This window comes from Callorhinus ursinus, unplaced genomic scaffold (assembly GCF_003265705.2).
Source record: "Callorhinus ursinus isolate GAN/ISIS: 27379988/994484 unplaced genomic scaffold, GSC_fseal_2.0 scaffold26, whole genome shotgun sequence".
NCBI lineage: Eukaryota > Metazoa > Chordata > Mammalia > Carnivora > Otariidae > Callorhinus > Callorhinus ursinus.
In genome coordinates, this window is record NW_027397088.1 from 19,136,021 (window position 1) to 19,155,840 (window position 19,820).

Below are 19,820 nucleotides of genomic sequence, written 5' to 3' on the forward strand. Positions count from 1 at the left end.
TGGAATAAGGCATGACTAAGAGGTGGCTACTTAGTGAACTGGAGGTTCCTATTCAGAACATAAATTCATAGAAAGGCATCTTCAGGTAAAGAAGGAAGAGAAGAGAAGTGGCACTCCACAGGGGTCTGTATAGTTTTCATTATTTCTGTGAGGGACGTGAAAACGTGTGGAGGGATCCACTGAAGAATTTGATGGTATTCATCCTACTTCAGAGGAAGCCTGTGCTGAGGGGATTTCATTCTATCACAAAATAATTGGGATAGAGGTCCTTGAATTGGCAGGCTCTATGCTTCTGGCATTTAATCGGACTCAAATGGTGGCTGGGATAAAATTATTTTACCATCTCCTGTTTGTTTAAGACTAAAAATGTTTGAGGTGTCATAGAAGAATGTAAAGTCCATTTTACGATGATGCCAGGGTCAGTGTTCAAGGGTTTAAATAACATAAACAGAATAAAAAACCAAGCAGGAATCATGTTTATACTGCAAAGTTGTGACATCTCTGTTAGCACACAGCAATCTTGAAATTCTCTCAGCTAGTGCTCCTCTCCAAATATAAATTAATTACGAAGACTTTCAATGGCTTTACTTACTAAACTGTACCTTATTATTTATACCAATATGAGAAAATGCTTTGGCAAATGAGACAATGTCAACATATGTCAAAAAGGTGGAGGGGACTTCTAGTTAAAAAAAAATGGGGCACCTGGGTGGCTTAGTCAATTAAGCATCTCCCTTCAGCTCAGGTCATGATCTCAGGATCCTGGGATAGAGTCCTAAGTTGGGCTCCCTGCTCAATGGGGAGCCTGTTTCTCCCTCTTCCCCCTGCCTCCTGCTTGTGCTCTCTCTCTCTGTGTCACATAAATAAATAATATCTTTAAACAAAACAAAATAAAACAGGGGTCCTGGAGTGGCTCAGTAGTTTAAGCAGCCGACTCTTGATCTCAGCTCCGGTCTTGATCATGAAGTTGTGAGTTCAAGCCCCACACATTGAACTCCATGCCCAGCACGGAGCCTACTTAAAAAAATAATTAATAAATAAATAAAAATAAAATAATTTTAAAAAGACAAAAAACTATTGATAACACACAGGTCAACTTTTTCTCAGGACATCTGAAATGACATAGGAAATCTAAACTGGACTTTCTATTTAAGACGGTAGGTTAAGCAGAGCATGAAATCTCTTCCTTTCTCTCAAACTCATGAAGTGATGGAAAAGAGGTGAAGAAAATGATTAAATACATATTTATTCTTGAAAACCAAAGAGGAGTATCCCCCTGGATTAGAAAGACACATCTCAAAATACGAAACAAACAGGAAGCTAGAGTGGTAAAAGAGGCCAAAGCTTTCAAAAGATTTTATTGCTATATATATATATTGCTGTATATGCATATATATACACATGTGTGTTTGTGCGTGTGTGTGCAGAGCAGATTTTACCCAACATACCATCTAGTAGTTTAAAACTTGAGCTTGAACTAAGAGTCACATAAAACTTGAACTTCTCAAGATTTGGGTTAATGCTCCTACAAGGTGGTTTTATAAGGAGGTCATCATAATCCTTAACGGGCAAGGAAAAAGTCATTCTTAGAGAATAAAAACATAGCAGCAAAACATCAACTAAGCATCTATAACTCTAACACATGCAGTAAAGAAAACAAGATCTACTTATGGAAGAATTTAAAACTGAAAAAAATAGATATAATGAAGCAAGCTGAAAAGAACTTTTTTTAAATATGTGTATTTCCTCTCCAGGTAAAGATAGATATGGTATGTCTAAAAAAGATTTAAAAAATTCAGTTTGGGACACCTGGGTGGCTCAGTCAGTTAAACATCTGACTCTTGATTTTGGCTCAAGTCATGATCTCAGGATCATGAGATCAAGCCCGGAGTCAGGTCTGTGCTCAGCAGGGAGTCTGCTTGAAATTCTCTTCTTCCCTCTCCCTCTGCCCTCTGCCCCGCCCCCCATGCTCTCTCTCTCTAAAATAAATAAATAAATCTTTAAAAAATATATTCAATTCAAAAATGGTAAGAGAAAAGAAAAATGGGGCAGGTAGAAATTAGTAGAAATAGTTGACTATAACAACAATGAAGTAAATGGACTAAATGGACTAAACTCAAGTTAGAGGGAAAAGAGAATCACACTGGATTTAATCAATGTGTTAGTCCTGAAGGACTCACCCCAATGAAGACCAAGTAATTAACTTACGAACAAAATCACCAAAACCACTACTATTAGCATCAGTAAGTATAAATAAGAAATAACAGATTTTGACTGACAAAAACTCCAGATGTTTAACTTGATGCTACATGAAATGATTGAATGAAATATTTGATATAAATTCGATATATAATTAAATATATATTCTATATAATTTGCACTCACCAAGAAACTATTGGAAACAGAAAGAAAGATTTAGAAGAAAAGTCTTCCAGGAGAGAAAAATGTATTTATAGAAATAAAAAATTTGGTGGATGAGTGACACAGCAGTTTTATGCATTAAAGAGAGAACTGGTAACCTGAGAGATATAGCTACAAATAATATAGATAGATGGACGGATGGATGGATAGATAGATAGGTAGATAGATATTCAAAATACAATGAAAGAGGAATAAGGAGATAAGAAAACATGACGGAGATATTGGATCATAGGAGATGTTGCATAGGATGATAAGGACCAATGTGAGTCTACTCATAGCTCCATAAGGACAGCATGGAGGGAATGGAGGAAAGGCATCTCAGAAAAGTATGGGTCTGCAGATGTAGTAAGCACAATTTGCTCCAAACAGGGTAAATCAAGAGAAATTCCTTAAGACATACTTTGTAAAACTAGAAGGCTCCAAGGACAAAGAAAATATCTTGAACAGCCAGAGAGAAAAGACAAGATCATACCTTGTTTAGGATGAAGATAAGGGTATTTTTATATTTAGATTTTGATATATTAGAGAGGCATGATAAAATTTCAATGGTCATTAATAAAGGATTAAAAGTGGAATGTATACATTTGAAGGACAGAAAAAAAGGTTGAGGAAGAAAATATAAAAAAAAAGAAAAGAAAATATAAAAAATAATTATATCCAAAAATGGTAAGGGAAAAGAAAAACAGCATAGGAAAATAATTGAAAAAGTTCAAACATTTCAAGAATCAGGACAACCAAATGGGCTATATTTAGCATTTTTTTAAAGAAATCATTCACAGTGGATTTAATAAATGTGTTAGCTTTTCCCTAGCTAAAGACAAGAGCAGCTGTATAGTAATCGACCTCTCCAGTTTCCTTCCCAATATGCAATGAAACAACTACATAACTAGGAAAATTCTACACAAGATTGTGCCCTTGCCATTTATATCAGTCTGCCCAGGGGGCCATAACAAAATACCACAGATAGGTGGCTTAAACAATATAAATGTGTATCTCCTACTTCTGGAGGCTGGAAGTCCAAGATCAAAGTCTGGCAGGGCTCTGTTTTGGGTCACAGCTCTCTTCCTGGCTTGCAGACAGCTGCTTTGTCCTCACATCCTCTGAGCATGCACGTAGAAAGAGATAGAGAGCTCTCTGGTGTTTCCTCTTCTAAGGACACTAATCCTATTGTGTCAGGGCCCCACTGCTATGACCTCATTTAACCTTAATTACTTCCTTACTTCAAACACAGCCACATTATGGGTGAAGGTTTTATATAAGAATTTGGGAGAACATATATATTCAGTTTATCACATTCCACCCCAGTCCCCCCCAAATTCACGTCCTTCTCACATGCAAAATACATTCATTCTATCCCAATAGTCCTGAAAGTTTTAATTCATTCCCGCATCAATTCTAAAGTCTAAAGTTCAAACTATCACCTCAATATTTAAATCAGATATGGGTGAGACTGGACATATGATTCATCCTGAGGCAAAACTCCTCTCCAGGCGTGAGCCTGTGAAACTGAACTAGTCATGTGCCTCCAAACTCCAATGGCAAGACATTCACATTCCAAAAGGGAGAATTGGGAAGAAGAAACAAAACCTAGCAAGGTAAATTTCCACTGGCTCGCAAGGCTCAAGAATAATCCTCTTTGATCTGATGATCTGCCCCCTATGCCCGCTGGATGGCAGCATCATGCCCAGGCTCTGTGAGGATGGCCCTGGGCAGTGGCATCCCGAACCCTGAAAAGGAAGAGGTTCAACCCTTTGAAACAGAAAAACTAGCCCTGCCCTCTGGACCAGTGGTGGGAATGACTACCCTGTTGATATGTGAAGCAACTTTGGGGTCATTCTTCCCTTTTCTTGAAGGATGACATATGTTTGTCATGTGATAGCTCTATTATGTGGTCCTGTAGAATCTAAGAAGCCTGACAGCCTTCTTTCACTACATCCCCTTTTTCTGTCTCTTTCAGTACAACTGGGCAGTATTTCTGCTGGTATAATCCCATCTCTATTTCTGGCTTTTCTGAGATGGCTGATTAAATTCATGGTTCACAACCTTACTAAACTCCTTATCCAATGGTTGTCCAGAACAAGCTTTCCAATGTTTTGCAATATTGATAAGCTGAGGGTTTTCCAAATCTCCAAGTTCTGGTTCCCTTTTTCTTAACAATGCCTTCAGTTTACCTTACTTCCCTCACATTTTATTATAAGCAGTCAGGAAGATCCAGTCCCCACTTTCAACATTTTACTTAGAAATCTCAGCTAAATTTCCAATTCATCTCTTGAAAAATTCCACCTTCTACAAAACACTAGAACATAATTCAGCCAAGTTGTTTGTCACTGGATTGCCTTTCAGGCAGGATGCAGGGACAGGGAGAGCTGATGCCCTGGTTCATAGGCCATCAGACAGGAAATAATTTTCTCTTACTCAGAAAAGGGTCAGCTTTTTGGTTCTAGTCATGCCCTCAACTGATTGGATGTGGCCCACCCACAGTAGAGAGAGCAATCTGCTTTAATCGGTCAATAAACTTAAATGTTAATCTCTTCTAAAAACACTCCCACAGAAACACCTAGAACAATATTTACGAAAAATCTGGGCACATCATGGTCCAGTCAATTTGACACATAAAATTAACCATCATACTATCGCTTGAAGACAGAGAGCGCTAACATTGCCAATTCGCTGAGAATGTAAAAAGAAAATTTACCAAATCCCAGTGTGCAGTTTCTCATAGTACCTCTCTACTGCCCCCAGCCACAAGGCTTTGCTGTGAGCAAAAGCAGACTGAGAGAAAGAAAAAACAAAAACTCAGATAATTTCCATGAAAGAAATAGAGAAAATTAGAGGGAACTACCATCCCCAAAGCACCAGACCTAGATGGTTTCATAAAGGTACTCTACCAAATCTTCAAACATCAGATAATCCCGATGGTGCAGGAATAATTCCAGAGTACTGAAAAGAAAAGAAAAATCCCAAATTCTTTTTTCAAAGGAAGTATGATACAAATCAATAAACCACATAAAGACTATGCAAAAATGAAAACCAAAGACCAATATCATTAATGAATATCAACAAATGTATACTACAAGAAAATGTTAACACACAGAATCCAATATTACTTTAAGATAGTAATTTACAATTAACAACTAGTTTTTGCTCCTGGAATATAAGTTGGTTCAATATTATAAAACATATTAATATAATTTATCATATCAATAAATATAAGGAGGGAAACATATGATTATCTCTGTAGATGCTGACAAAAACTTTGACCAAATTTAACACCCATTTATTATCAAAATCTCAATAGGAACTGAGGGATTTTTCATGATATAATAACATAATAATAGAAATACAGAGAGAAATAGAAATACTTAAGTCCCAAAGCCAGAATCTCATTTACTAGGAAAACAGTAGATGAGGAACAGGACAATGATATTCACTATCTCTGCTACTAGTGGATATTTCACTAGACTACTCACAAGAGAAAGCAATTGGTGGCATAAGTATGAGTAAAGAACTAGCACTATCTCTGTTTTCAGATATTATACCTGTAAACTCCCAGAGAATTAATGATAGAACTAACCTAAATTATAAAAGAATTCAGTAACAGTTGATCATATAAAGTCAACAACCTTCATGTACCCAAACAATAGGCATATGGCAGAGAGAACCACATTTCTAATTGCAACAGAGGAGATTAAATACTTAGGATTAAATTTAACTAGAAGTATGCAAAACCTATATGATGACAACTATAAATCATTCCTGAAAGACACAAAAGTCAGTTAAAAAAAAAATAGAGGAGGGCCTGGGTGGTACAGTTGGTTCAGCATCCAACTCTTGGTTTCAGCTCAGGTCATGATCTCAGGGTCATGAGATTGAGCCCTGTGTCAAGCTCCGTGCTCAGTGCAGAATCTACTTGAGATTCTCTCTCCCTCTCCTTCTGCTCCTCACCACCCCGCTTCATGCTCTCTCTCTCTCACTGAAATAAACAAACCTTAAAAAAAAAAAAAGAGTCCCCTTTTTTGGATATGATGACTCAACATTGTAAAGATATCTGTTCTCCGTAAATTAATTTATAAGCTCAGTGCAATGTCAATAAAAATACCAAAGAGAGATTTTAAGGAGTTAGACAAACTGACACTAAAGTTCACATGGAACAACAAAATGTAAGAATAGCCAGGGAAACAATGGAAAAGAAAAATATGAGAAAGAACTAGCCCTGCCAGATATTAAAACATACTAGAAAGACCACAACTAAACAGCATGGTACTGGCATGTAAGTAGGCAAATAAATCAGCAGAATAAAAATAAAAGTCCAGAAATACACCCAAATATATGTGGAAATTTAGAATATGATAGAGAGGGGCATCTCACATCACTGAGGTAAAGATGGACTTATTTAGAAATGGTTCTTTGACAAGTGGATGGTCATTTGGGCAAAAAATAAAATGAGACCCATACAGTATCCAAGATTAGGCTCTAATTACATTAGAAATATAAATATATATTTAATATATAAAATGAAGGTACATAGGTACTAGAGAAAAGCACAGATGAATCCTTTAATCTTGGAGTGCAAAAAGACTTTCGAGTTATGACTCAAAATCCAAAGGCAGCACAAGAAAAACTTGACAAATTCAATGCATAAAAATGAAAAAAAATTCTAGGAAGAAAAAAGCACCATAAACAAAGTGAGAAAACAGCCAATAAATTGGGATAAACTATTACATTATATGTCACAAAGGGCTAATAAGTTACTATGTCCTTATCTTTTATATTAATTTTTAGCAGCTTCCTATAATGTCTTAAAATTGGTTTTCTCTGTCCTTCAACCTGCTTGGAATTTGATGAGATTCTCACATCCATGGGATGATTTTTTAAGTCAAATATGGCAGACTATCAGACATTATTTTTCAGATTCCTCTTTCTCTGGGACTTCATTTACCCTAATTTTAGATTTTTTTTCATATTGTCCTGCAGGTCATTAACATTATTTTAACTAATTAATTAATTAATTATTGTCTCTGCACTGCTGTTTGCATAATTTCCATTTGCCTCTTTTCATTGCATGAATCCTTTCTTCTGCAATGTCTCTTCTGATGTTAATCCCATCTAGGGAAGTTTCATTTGTAGATACTGTATTTTTAATTCTAGAACTTCCTTTCGGTTCTTTTTAGAGATTCCTGATCTCTCCTGAAAACCTCTGTCTCCTCACCTACTACAGCCGCCTTTTCCTGTATATTTATAAAATATTTAGCATCGTTATTTTGTCTGCTATTTCCAAAATGTGGGTCCTTTCTCTCTCTGCTTAGTAACTTTTACTGCATACTAAATATTCTGAATGATATATTTACAGACATTCTATATTCCATTTTCTTTCTCTAAAACTGCTAAGGTTTTGCTAGTAGACAGTGAAATCATTGGCAGCTCACTTTGGTCTTATGAAGACTTGCGTTAGGTTTTGTGAGAGCAGATCTACTTGGGTTTTATCTGTATCTCTTAGAGTCCTTTGAGGATTCACTGAAAAGTTCAAGTTGTAGATCAGGCACATCAAGTCTGAAGGGGTTTTAACTCTAAATTCTGTCTCCCTAGCTATGGACAGCCACCAACACCAAGGCTCCTCGGTCACTCAGCCTTCCTGCAGCTGCTGATGCCAGAGCCATTTGGAGTCTTACCCTGTGTTCCTGCAATCCAGGACCTGGCCAAGAACTTGGTAGAAGTTCGCAGGCAGATTTGGGACCTCCCCAAGGGTGGCTCCTTCTTTTCTGGGATTTACTCCATCAATTTCCAGTGAGTGTTGACAATGCCTAATTCTGACCTCTGATTTCTGATCTCATTAAGACCATCGATCTCTTCCTGAGCTCTATCCTTGTTTTGTCATGTGAATGGACATGAATGCCCTGGGAAGAGAAGTCAGATGAATGACTTCCATTCCAATGTCTCCTCACTGCAGTTACTTTCTTACAAGGGTTGTATTTTATCCCGTTGATGGCTGTTTGCTGTCTTTCCCAGGGCTTTCTAACAAGTTTATAATTGTAGCAGCAGGAGGCCTAGTCGAATACAAGCTACTCTGCCATTATTAGAAGCCACATGTCCTATGTTAATAATGAATATTTAACAATGTCCTAAAAATTAGTAACATAAAAAAACCCAATCGAAAAAAATTTTAAAGATACAATCAATCAGGCACTTCACAGGAGAGGCAATAGATTTAAATAAACATATGAAAATATGAAAGAATTCTCAGCCTCATTAGTAACCAGGACAATACAAAATAAGACCATAATGAGATATTGGTTCATATCCATTTGAATGACAAAAATAAAGAAGGTAGGTGATACGAAATGGTAGGGAGAAAGTGGATCAATAATAGAATGTCATATATTCTGGTGCAAATGTAAACTGGGGAAGAATAGTAGTCAATATCTTGTCAATTTGAATATTCATATAACCTAGGACCTGTCATTTCCACTTCTGTTCAAGAGAAATTTTTATATATGTTGCAATAGATTTTCTATGGTCAACTTAGTATTATCCCAAGTCTCTTCTATACTTCCTACATAGAAAGGAAGCAGAATAGGAACTATAATTCCCAGATGTCTTGCCAACAGGATTATAGGTTAGATGATACAATTATGAACCACTTCTGTGAAATTAGAAAGGGCAAAATGAAAGAGAAGCCATTAGCTTCCCAAAGCAGCAGTAAGCAAAGCAGGGAACATTGGAAGGGAATAGAAAAAGGGTTTGGCCAGGGCTTCTGATCATTCTGCCGAAAGTAGCCCACTTCACTAGTGTGAGGAGCTGAGATTATTGACTATGGCTTCCCTGCTCCTCAAGATCTCCTGAAAGCCAGCTGCAGTCTCTCTGACCTTCGCCTCTCAAGTCCTTCAAACAAAGGTGTAAGCCCCTAATGCCCTGTATAAAATCCCTTCCTATTCAATATACTCTGAATAGAGGTTTTTTTTTTTAATTTTTACAATAAAAGCAATGTGAATACCATGAACCCAAGAACAGATATATAAGTAGTGGTATGTACATAAAATAAAATATTTTACATCAACAACATGGACAAATCTCAGAATCTTAATCATGAATGAAAAGGAAGTCCCAGAAGATTTCATACACAAGTACCCTTTTAATAAGGTACAATAATATGCAAAAGTAAACCATTTATTTTAGGCATAGATCTCTGTGCGTCATAAAAACTTTTAAAAAGCAAATGAAAAATAAACACAAAACTTATGACAGTGGAGTCAGAGAAATAGAGACACGATAAAAAAGGAACATAGAGACATATGTAAGTTATTGCATAAGTTTCTGTTAATGACTTACTTCGCTGGCTTATTCATGGGTATCCACTGTATTGTGAAAATAAATACTAAATAAATTAATTAAAAATGATACTGTCTACAGGGCACCTCAGTGGCTCAGTTGGTTAAGCATCTGACTCTTGGTCTCAGCTCAGGTCTTGATCTCAGGGTGGTGAGTTCAAGCCCTGCATTGGGCTCCATACTGGGTATGGAGCCTACTTGAAAAAAAAAAGAGAAGAAAAGATACTGGGTAGAACAATGATGTTAATGTGTTCATGAACCCAGGATTAAAACAAACCCAATTTTGTGTACCCAAATCCTTAAAAGAAAACCTCAGGACATGGTTTTAACAACCGGAAAGTAAATCAGTCAACTGGAAGATTGGACTGAAGAATTATTTTAAATGTAGCACAGAGGAGGGGGAAAAAAAAAGATGAAAAGCTATAAGAAAATTTAAAACATTTGGAATAGAAACCCCAAACTGGATATATCTATAATGATATTTCTAGAAGCAAATAAGAGAAAGCATGAAAGATAGGCAATACTAGAAAAAAAAATAGCCAATTGTTTCCCAGAACTACGAGGAAAAAAACATGAGTCATTAGGTTGTCAGCACTCAGTAAGAGCCAGGAAGGAAAACAAATATAAAACCTCACTCCAAATGCCATAGCACAAACATAACTATAAAGAGAAAAAACCGGGTGCCTGGGTGGCTTAGTCCGTAAAGCATCCAACTCTTGATTTCCAATCAGGTCATGATCTCAGGGTCGTGAGATCGAGCCATTAGTCGAGCTCTATGCAGGGCATGGAACCTGCTTAAGATTCTCTTTCTCCCTCTGCACCAACCCCTCTCATGCTCTCTCTCTATAAATAAATAAACAAACAAACAAAATCACAAAATCTACCAGAGAGAACAGAAAGATTATCCTCAAAAATAAGAATCACACTGCCATCAGATTGCTTATCAGTACCACAGACTACAAGAAAGCACTGGAAAAATATTTCTAAATCCTGAGAGAAAACAACTTTGAACCTAGAACTCAGTGCAAAATAAAACCTCAAGAGTAAAAGTTAAATGAAGATATTTTAATATGTTTAAACACTTAAAATTCTACTACTTATAAACTCTGACAGAAGTAAACTATTCTAACAAGAGAAGAAGTAAACACAGAAGGAACACTTAGATTAAAAAAATATAATGGCAAGCAATATATAAGCAGTAAGGTCTATTAGTAGTAGCTGAATAAATAGTGATAATAAACAAAATTATTTTAATAATTAGTTGAAATTAAAAATCAGATGATAGATGGGTTATGGTGTTTTTTTGTTTTGTTTTGTTTTGTTTTGTTTTGTTTTGTTTTGAGGTGGCTGGTGGTTAATGAGTGGAACCCAGAATAAAAAACATTCCAACATTTTTAACTTCCTGGAGGGGGTAGAAAGTAACTGAATAACACCAGACCTTATTAGAAACTCTAACATGTATTTATGGGTGTTAAAAATGTACAGGTAAATATGGAGGATAGAAATTGAAAGTATAGCTTTAAACCAATACAGGAAAAAATAGAACAATGAAATGAACAATTCAACAAAATTATGATGGAGAAGAAAAGGAAACAATGACCAAGCATGGTACAGGCACACCTCATTTTATTGTGCTTCGCTTTATTGTATTTCACAGATATTGCTTTTTTTTTTTTGACAAATGGAAGATTTGTGGCAATCCTGCATCCAGCAAGTCTATTGGCACCATTTTTTCCAACAGCATTTGTTCAATTCGTGTCTCTATCACATTCCATTAATTCTTGCAACATTTCAAACTTCTTTGTTATTACTGTATTTGTTATGGTGATTTGTGATCAGTGACTTTGATCTTTCGTGATACTATTGTAATTGTTTTGGGGTGCCAGAACCGAACCCATGTAAGATGGCAACATTAATTGATAAATGTGTGTGTTCTGACTGTTCCCCTGACCAGCTATTCTCACATTCTCTTTCCCTCCCCTGCTCTCTGAGACACAACAGTATTGAAACTAGGCCAATTAATCACCCTACAATAGCCTCTAAGTGTTCAAGTGAAAGGAAGAGTCACACATCTCTCACTTTAAATCAAAAGCTAGAGATGATTAAGCTCAGTGAGGGAGGCACGTGGAAAGCTGAGCTAGGCTGAAAGCTCGGCCTCTTGTGTCAGTCAGCCAAGTTGTGAACGCAAAGAAAAGTTCTTGAAGGAAAGGAGAAGTGAGTGCCACTGTCGTGAACACATAATAATAAGAAAGCTGATATGGAGAAAGTTTGAGCAGTCATGACGATCAAAGCAGCCACAACCTTCCCTTAAGCCAAAGCCTCATCCACAGCAAGGCCCTGACTCTCTTCAATTCTATGAAGGCTGAGAGGTGAGGAAGCCGCAGAAAAGTCTGAAGCTAGGAGAGGTTGGTTCATGAGGTTTAAAGAAAGAAGCCTCCTCCATAAAGTAAAAATGCAGGGTGAAGCAGCAAGTGCTGATGGAGAAGCTGCAGCAAGTTCTCCAGAGGATCGAGCTGGGAGAGTTAATGAAGGTGTCTGCAACTAAACAACAGGTTTTCAACGTAGATGAAACTGCCTTCAGTTGGAAGAAGATGCCATATAGGACTTCCATAGCTGGAAAGGAGAAGTCAATGCCTGCCTTCCAAGGACAGGCTGACTCTCTTGTTAGGAGCCAATGCAGCTGCTGACTAAGTTGGAGCCAATGCTCACTCACCATCCAAAAATCCCTGGGCCCTTAAGAATGATGCTAGATCTACTCAGCCTGTGCTCTATAAATGGAACAACAAAGCCTGGATGACAGTACATCTCTTTACAACATTGGTTTCCTGAATATCTTAAGCTCACTGTGATCCTCTACTGCTCAGAAAAAAATGATCCCTTTCGGAATATTAGTGGCCAATGACAATGCACCCAGTCACCCAAGAGCTGGTGGAGATGGACAGTGAGATAAATATTGTTTTCATGCCTCCTGACACAACATCCATTCTGAAGCCCAAGGACAAAGGAGTGATTTTGACTTCCAAATCATATTACTTAGGAATATATCTCGTAAGGCTATATAGCTGCCATGGATAGTAATTCTTTTGGGGGATCTGAGCAAAGTCAATGGAAAACCATCTGGAAAGGATTCGCCATTCTAGACGCCATTCAGAACATTCATGATTCATGGGAAGAGGTCAAAATATCAACATGAACAGAAGTTTGGAAGAAGTTGACTCCAACCCTCATGGATGACTTTGAGGGGTTCAAAATTCCAATGGAGGAAGTCACTGCAGACGTGGTGGAAACAGCAAGAAAGCTAGAAGGGGAGCCTGAAGATGGGACTGATCAAACCTGAACGAATGAGGAGTTGCTTCTTATGGGTGAACAAAGAAAGTGGTTTCTCAAGATGGACTCTATTCCTGGTGGAGATGCTGGGAAGATTGTTGAAATGATGACAAAAGATTTAGAATATTACATAAACTTAGTTGATCAAGCAGCAACAGGATTTGAGAGGATGGACTCCAGTTCTGAAAGAAGTTTTATGGTTGGTAAAATGTTACTAAACAGCATCACATACTACAGAGAAATCATCCGTGAAAAAAAAGTCCATCAATGTGGCAAATTTCATTTTTGTCTTGTTTTTAGAAATGGCCACAGCCACCCCCCACCTTCAGCAACCCCTACCCTGAGCAGTCAGCAGCCAGCAACATCAAGAGAAGACCCTAGACCAGCAAAAAGATAGGACTCCCTGACATCTCAGATGATGGTTAGCATTTTTTACCAATGAAGTACTTTTTTTTACCAATAAAACATTTTTAAATTAAGCTACCTGCGTTGTCTTTTTAGACATAATGCTATTTCACACCTAAAAGACTCTAGTATAGTGTAAACATAACTTCTATACGCACTGGGAAACCAAAAAATTCATTTGACTCACCTTATTGCATTATTTGCTTTGCTGTGGTGGTCTGGAACCCAACCTGCAATTTCTCCAGGGTATGCCTATAAATAGAAAATGCGTGGAAAAGGAAACTAGACATAAACCTAAAGATCCTAGTAACTAATAGTAAATGTGAATAACGTTAAAAGAGAACCTCAAAATAGGTAATATAATATGCAAATAGAGGCTATTTACAAAATGCACATAGCTGAATGAAAAGGAATCAGAGAGGCTGAAAATAAGGGATGGGGAAAAATGCAAAACAGTCAAATACTAACAAAAAAGAAGAAGGTATAATGATATTAAATCTGACAAAATAGAATCCAAGGAACACAGACATTGTATATATCAAGAAATGGAAAGTTGTAATAATAAGAAAATTTTGAACCTGAATGAACCCAAATAAAACTTAAAATATAGGGAGAGCAAAATTTGATAGAAACACAAAGAGAAACAGACAAACCCATAATCATAGTGCATATCTGTCATATAGTGACAGATCAAGTACCCAAAAAAAGCAAGGATGTAGGAGATTTGAACAACATAATGAAAAAATTTGCTGTAACAGATTCGTATAAGACTTTGCATTCCTAAAAACAGGGAATGTACACTCTTTCAACTACGCAAAGACCATTTACAAAGACTGCTCTAGACACAAAGGAAGTCTCAACAAATTCCACACTATTAGTATCAAGATGGCCACATTACACACAATGAAACTAGAAGTCATCAAGAAAACAGCCTCTTCCCTACTAACTCTATATATCCGGGATTTTTTTTTTCCATGCGTCAATAATGAATGAGGCAAGAAAATACAATGAAAATTGTAAAATATTTAATAATGTGAAAAAATACTATATGTCAAGGCAATTATACACTTCAAATTATTTCAATATTTCAATTATTTCTTAAAAACACCACAGATTAAATAAATGAATATTTCCACAGAATATGCTGGAAAAGGAGTAACAAAATGAACCCAGATAACGCAATGGTAGGAAGTAAAGATACAATCCCATAATGATAATAAGCCTACAAAAAAAACACAAAAAACTAGAATTAATTAAAGCAAACCGGTGCCTCACTTAAAACACTAATGAAATACTTTTGTGAGTATATCAAAGGAAAACACATGAAATGTTAAGAAGAACAAAATTAAAAAGTTCAAAATAAAACACAACTCGATAAATGTCTCTATAAATCAAGGTATTTTTAATTTTTTAAATTGTAACAGAACATTTCAAGATTACTAAGAATCTTGAAAACTTGAATGACAGGTACAGTTTTCTAGAAAAATATAAATTACCAAAAAGAAGTATAAAGCCTGAACAGACTAATTAGTACAGCATAAATTGAAAAAAAAAAATTGCCAGCCTCCCAAGGTTACTGGTATCATATCAAGCGAGGTTTTATCAACTTGAATGCACTTAACCTGACACTGTACTAATTTCTAGTAGTGAGGTTTTGTAGACACTAAAATGAACTAAGAATAGGAATGTACTCAGCATGTACATTTCATGCTTATAGAAAATTAACCTGGTTGTTCTTGCAAATATGGCAGCCTTTACTAAATTTGTGGTTTTTCGGGACGCCTGGGTGGTTCAGTCCTTTAAGCTTCTGCCTTTGGCTCAGGTCATGATCTCAGGATCCTGGGATCAAGTCCTGCATCAGGCTCCCTGCTCAGCAGGAGAGTGCTTCTTTCTCTCCTGCTGCTCTTAACCCTGCTTGTACTCACTCTCTCTCTCAAATAAATAAATAAAATCTTTAAAAAAGTTTTTTTTTTAATTTGTGTTTTTTTTAAAAAGCTAAATACTATAAAAATGGATGGAATAAAGGAATTGCTTTCCTATCCAGTGGCACTCTTAGTGAATCCCATTGAATTTATAATGTCCTTAGCCTCGGAATTGTTCATTATTTCACAGGGACCTTGCTCTTCAGGTTTCCAGATTTAATAACAAATGCCTAAGTTGTACTTGATGAGGAAATTGAAGAGAATAAACTTACAGAACAATATAGAAAGGCTCTTCCTTTCAGTATTCCAGGTTTCTAAATGAAAGGCAGGGTGAGAAGGAGGAAGAGAGGTAAAAGTAATTTTAAAGCTACAATTAATATGAACTATTGATGCTGATAATCACTGTGGTAGGCAGAATAATGGCTTCCCAAAGATGTCCAAGTCCTAATGCCTAGACCACTGAATGTGTTACCTTCCATGGCAAGCGGATTGCAGATCTATTTAAGGTTGAGAATTTCAAGGTAGAGAGATGAGCCTGAATTATCCATGTGGATCCAGCCTTACCACATGAACCCTTCCTTACAGTCCAGAGAAGTTTCCCTAGCTGGAGTCAGAGAGATTCCAAGTATGAGCAGGACTTGACACCCCATCACAGTGGTTCTGAGATGTAAGGGGACCATATACAATAGTGGCAGAGAGATTTCTAGATGCTAAGGGCTGCCCCTGGCTGACACGAGCAAGCAATGCTCAAGTACAGAGACCATTGAATTCCACCAAAACCCGAATGAGCTTGGACAGATTCTTCCCCAGAGCCTCCAGAAGGGAACACAGCCCTCCCATCACCTTGATTTTGGTCTTACGAGATCCTAGGGAGAGAAACCAACTGAACCACACTGTATCCAGACTTCTGACCTACCGAAACTGCTAGATAACAAATAATCACATGAATATTGTTTCATGTCACTGAATTTGTGGTAATTTTTACAGCAACAGAAAACCAATACAACCATCAACCAAAATAACAAATATAAAGATGCAGTGATCTTCCTCTTACCCACAAAAGAGTGGGGACTCAAATCTTCCTGAGGCTGTCCCCATGACTTGGAGGAGGCATTCCCCAACACTGAACTCACCGATATGAAGAACTTTCCAAAATGTCAGCCATGTCTTTACTTGTGTCAGCCAATTATGATGAAGTGAAACTATTCTTTGTCCTGCTGGCATTCCACCATACAGTAATGGATCTGTGTTTGCTGTTACGTGCCACATGGCACTGGGACACCAACCGCTGACTGTGTCATCTAAAACACAGAGGGAAGCAAAAATTTAGGAATCTCTGATGTTAAAATTGGAGACAAGAAGTTTCATGACATGACATCCCTGATTTTTCATTTGAACTGAACACGAGCCTGTTTGAGGATTTTTGTCCAATGGTGAGTCTGTGCCCTAAATTATACCACTACTACACAGTGCTAAAATCATCTTCATTATCTATGACACGTTACCAGTCATTAAAGCAATTTGAAAGACTGAGGCTGCTAGCCATCTTCCCTTAGAAATGCCCAATTATATTATCCAACCTCCTTGGAAAATTTTTATGGTGTGAGATCTCCCTAACTCACATCCACAGTTGATAAAAAGGCACATATTTTGCTCTTTGACATTTCAGATTGGTTTATATCTGATACCAGGTGTACGGTTTGGAAGGTAGAAAAACTTTCTAAGAAATTCAAGCTATTCACCTATCGTCAGCAGGAATTCTTTGCCATAAATCTGACTTTTTTGAAAGACATCCACTATTATAGATTTTTGTCATCACCTTACCCTAGGGACATCATCTGCAAACCATCTAGGAATATTTTTTAACTGGATGCCAAGTGTCTGAGATTTTAGTTCAGGCTATAAGGATGCTATCAACAAATAGTTCTGGAGGTGTATTACTAAAGGGTGCTGAGAATCAGTATGTTGCTTAATAATCAAGAACAGGAGTCAATCCTGAACTGACTTGCAAGCCTTGCCAGTCTCCATCAATAGAGGGCTGGAGGTTTATGAGAAAACACAGCACCTACTCTGAGAACTTTCCATAACCTCTCCATTGTTAGATAGGAAACTGGCTTTCTGCTTCAGAACTAGAGGGTTCCAAGCCTGCCAACGTGGTCCAGAACACAAGTCTAGTCTAAGATTTACACTAATCCTTTGCTAATTAAGAGTTCAGCTCTTCAAGGAGATGACCTGCAGAGTCATTCTTCCTGATGAAAAAAACTACAAGAAACATTTTCTGTGTAATCATCTCAGACTATTTTTTTTTCATATTCTTAGTTCATTTTAAGATAAAACATAATCGCTTGTAATTTCTGTACTCACAAATACAGCACAGAGACAGCCTAATAACAAAGCGCAAATTAACTGGTTACAACTTGATATTACTTTGGGGGCAAGGGTTGCGTATATGTTAAGAAATGCTGCTGGTCAAAGTTTGTGCTTTCATTTCTTTTGAGTTCCTGCGGTGAGCTGATCAGCCAAAGGGCAATTTTGCAGAAAGAAAGCGATGAGTTGTTAAAGAACCCTTCTTTCCTTTTCTGTTTAACCACTGCTCCTTGACAAATTTGGAGAGATACCTTCTGTGGATGATAGAGCCTGATAAATTCTATTTATTCTCTTTTTTTTTTTTTAGAGAAAGAGAATGGGCACATGGGGGGGGGGGGGGCGGGGGGGGAGGGCAGAGAGGAGGGGGAGGGCAGAGAGGAGGGGCAGGGGAAGAGAGAGAGAGAGAATCCTAAATAGATTCCATGCCCAGCACAGAGCCTGATTGCGGGGCTTAATCTCACCAACCCTGAGATCATGACCTGAGCCGAAATCAAGAGGCAGATGCTTAACCGACTGAACCACCCAGGTATTCATTCTTTTAAAAATCAAAACTCAATGCTTACCATGTACCAGATGATGTAGGAACAAAAATACAGAACACAGTTTCTGTTACAAACAGTATGTTCTCACAGCTCATAAAGAAACTCTGCATATACCTTTATAATAATAGAATACACACAGAAATATCATGTCTCTATTTTTTGAAAAAGTTCACATGAATCGTTTCTTAGGAACCAGCCCACAATTTGTATATTTCATAATTAAAACAAATTATATCACACACGTCCAAAGCCTACAACAATTCCAGGTTTTATAATTATTTTTCTGTAGCATACATTTTAAGTAGGCTTATAACAGAAAAGGAAACATACACTTTAATCAGAATACTTTAAATCATACCATAGGATACTTTCCATGGAAACGTTTTTTTTTTAATTTAATCTAATTTTATTATGTTATGTTAGTCACCATACAAAACATCAATAGTTTTTGATGTAGTGATCCACGATTCATTGTTTTTTTTATAACACCCAGTGCTCCATGCAGTATGTGCCCTCTTTAATACCCATCACCGGGCTAACCCGTCCCCCCAACCCCCCTCCCCTCTAGAACCATCAGTCTGTTTCTCAGAGTCCATAGTCTCTCATGGTTCATCTCCCCCTCCGATTTCCCCCCTCCATGGAAACATTCTATAGAAGTTCCCTGTCCAATACTAGAGCAGAGCCACTAGCGACATGTGGCTCTTTATATTTAAATTATTTAAAATTAAGAACTCAGTTCCTCAGCTGCATTAACCCATTTCAAGTGCTCAAGAGCCACATGTGGCTAATGGCTACCATACTGGACAGCACAGAATATTTTATTCATCATAGAGAGTTCGATTAGATAGTACATTTATAGTTGTCCCTGTATTTATCTTAATCCACAAAAGATGATATTTTCTTAACCCATGTCTTAGCCTTTTTTGTACAATTGTAGACTATAAAGGCTGTCTGAGAACAAATATACCAACACTTATTATTACCCAAGAGAACTAATGCTTAGAAAGTTTTAGGTGACAGGAAGATCACTCAGGGCTTTCCTCTAGATTCTGAGGTCCATCTTGCATTGAAATCCATACCCTTCTGGTCCCTGACAAGAGTATGGTGGCTGATTGAAATCTAGGGCTGAGATGATCAGATTTTATCTACTATGGCAGTACTGATTGATTTGTAATAGCTGCTTGATTCAAGCTCCAGAGCTCAGAGAGAAAAAGTGGCTTGATGTGTTAATGATGACTCGCAGGTCAAGAGCTGATGTCGTACTTGCTGGCTAGGCATTTTCTATCACAAGCATTCGCGCGCAACTAATAAACGCACACACAGTGGGAAGATATACATGCAGAAGTAAAACAATTTTGAAGCAGACAATGGTCTATTTCATATCTCCTGGACTACCTGAAAATCATCCTTCAGCTTTGGCTCTCTAACTTTAGAAGGATATAGATGGAACTCTGGTGATAAAAGGAAAAACTTTAAACTACTCTCATACACGCTCCCCAAGCCCTGAATAA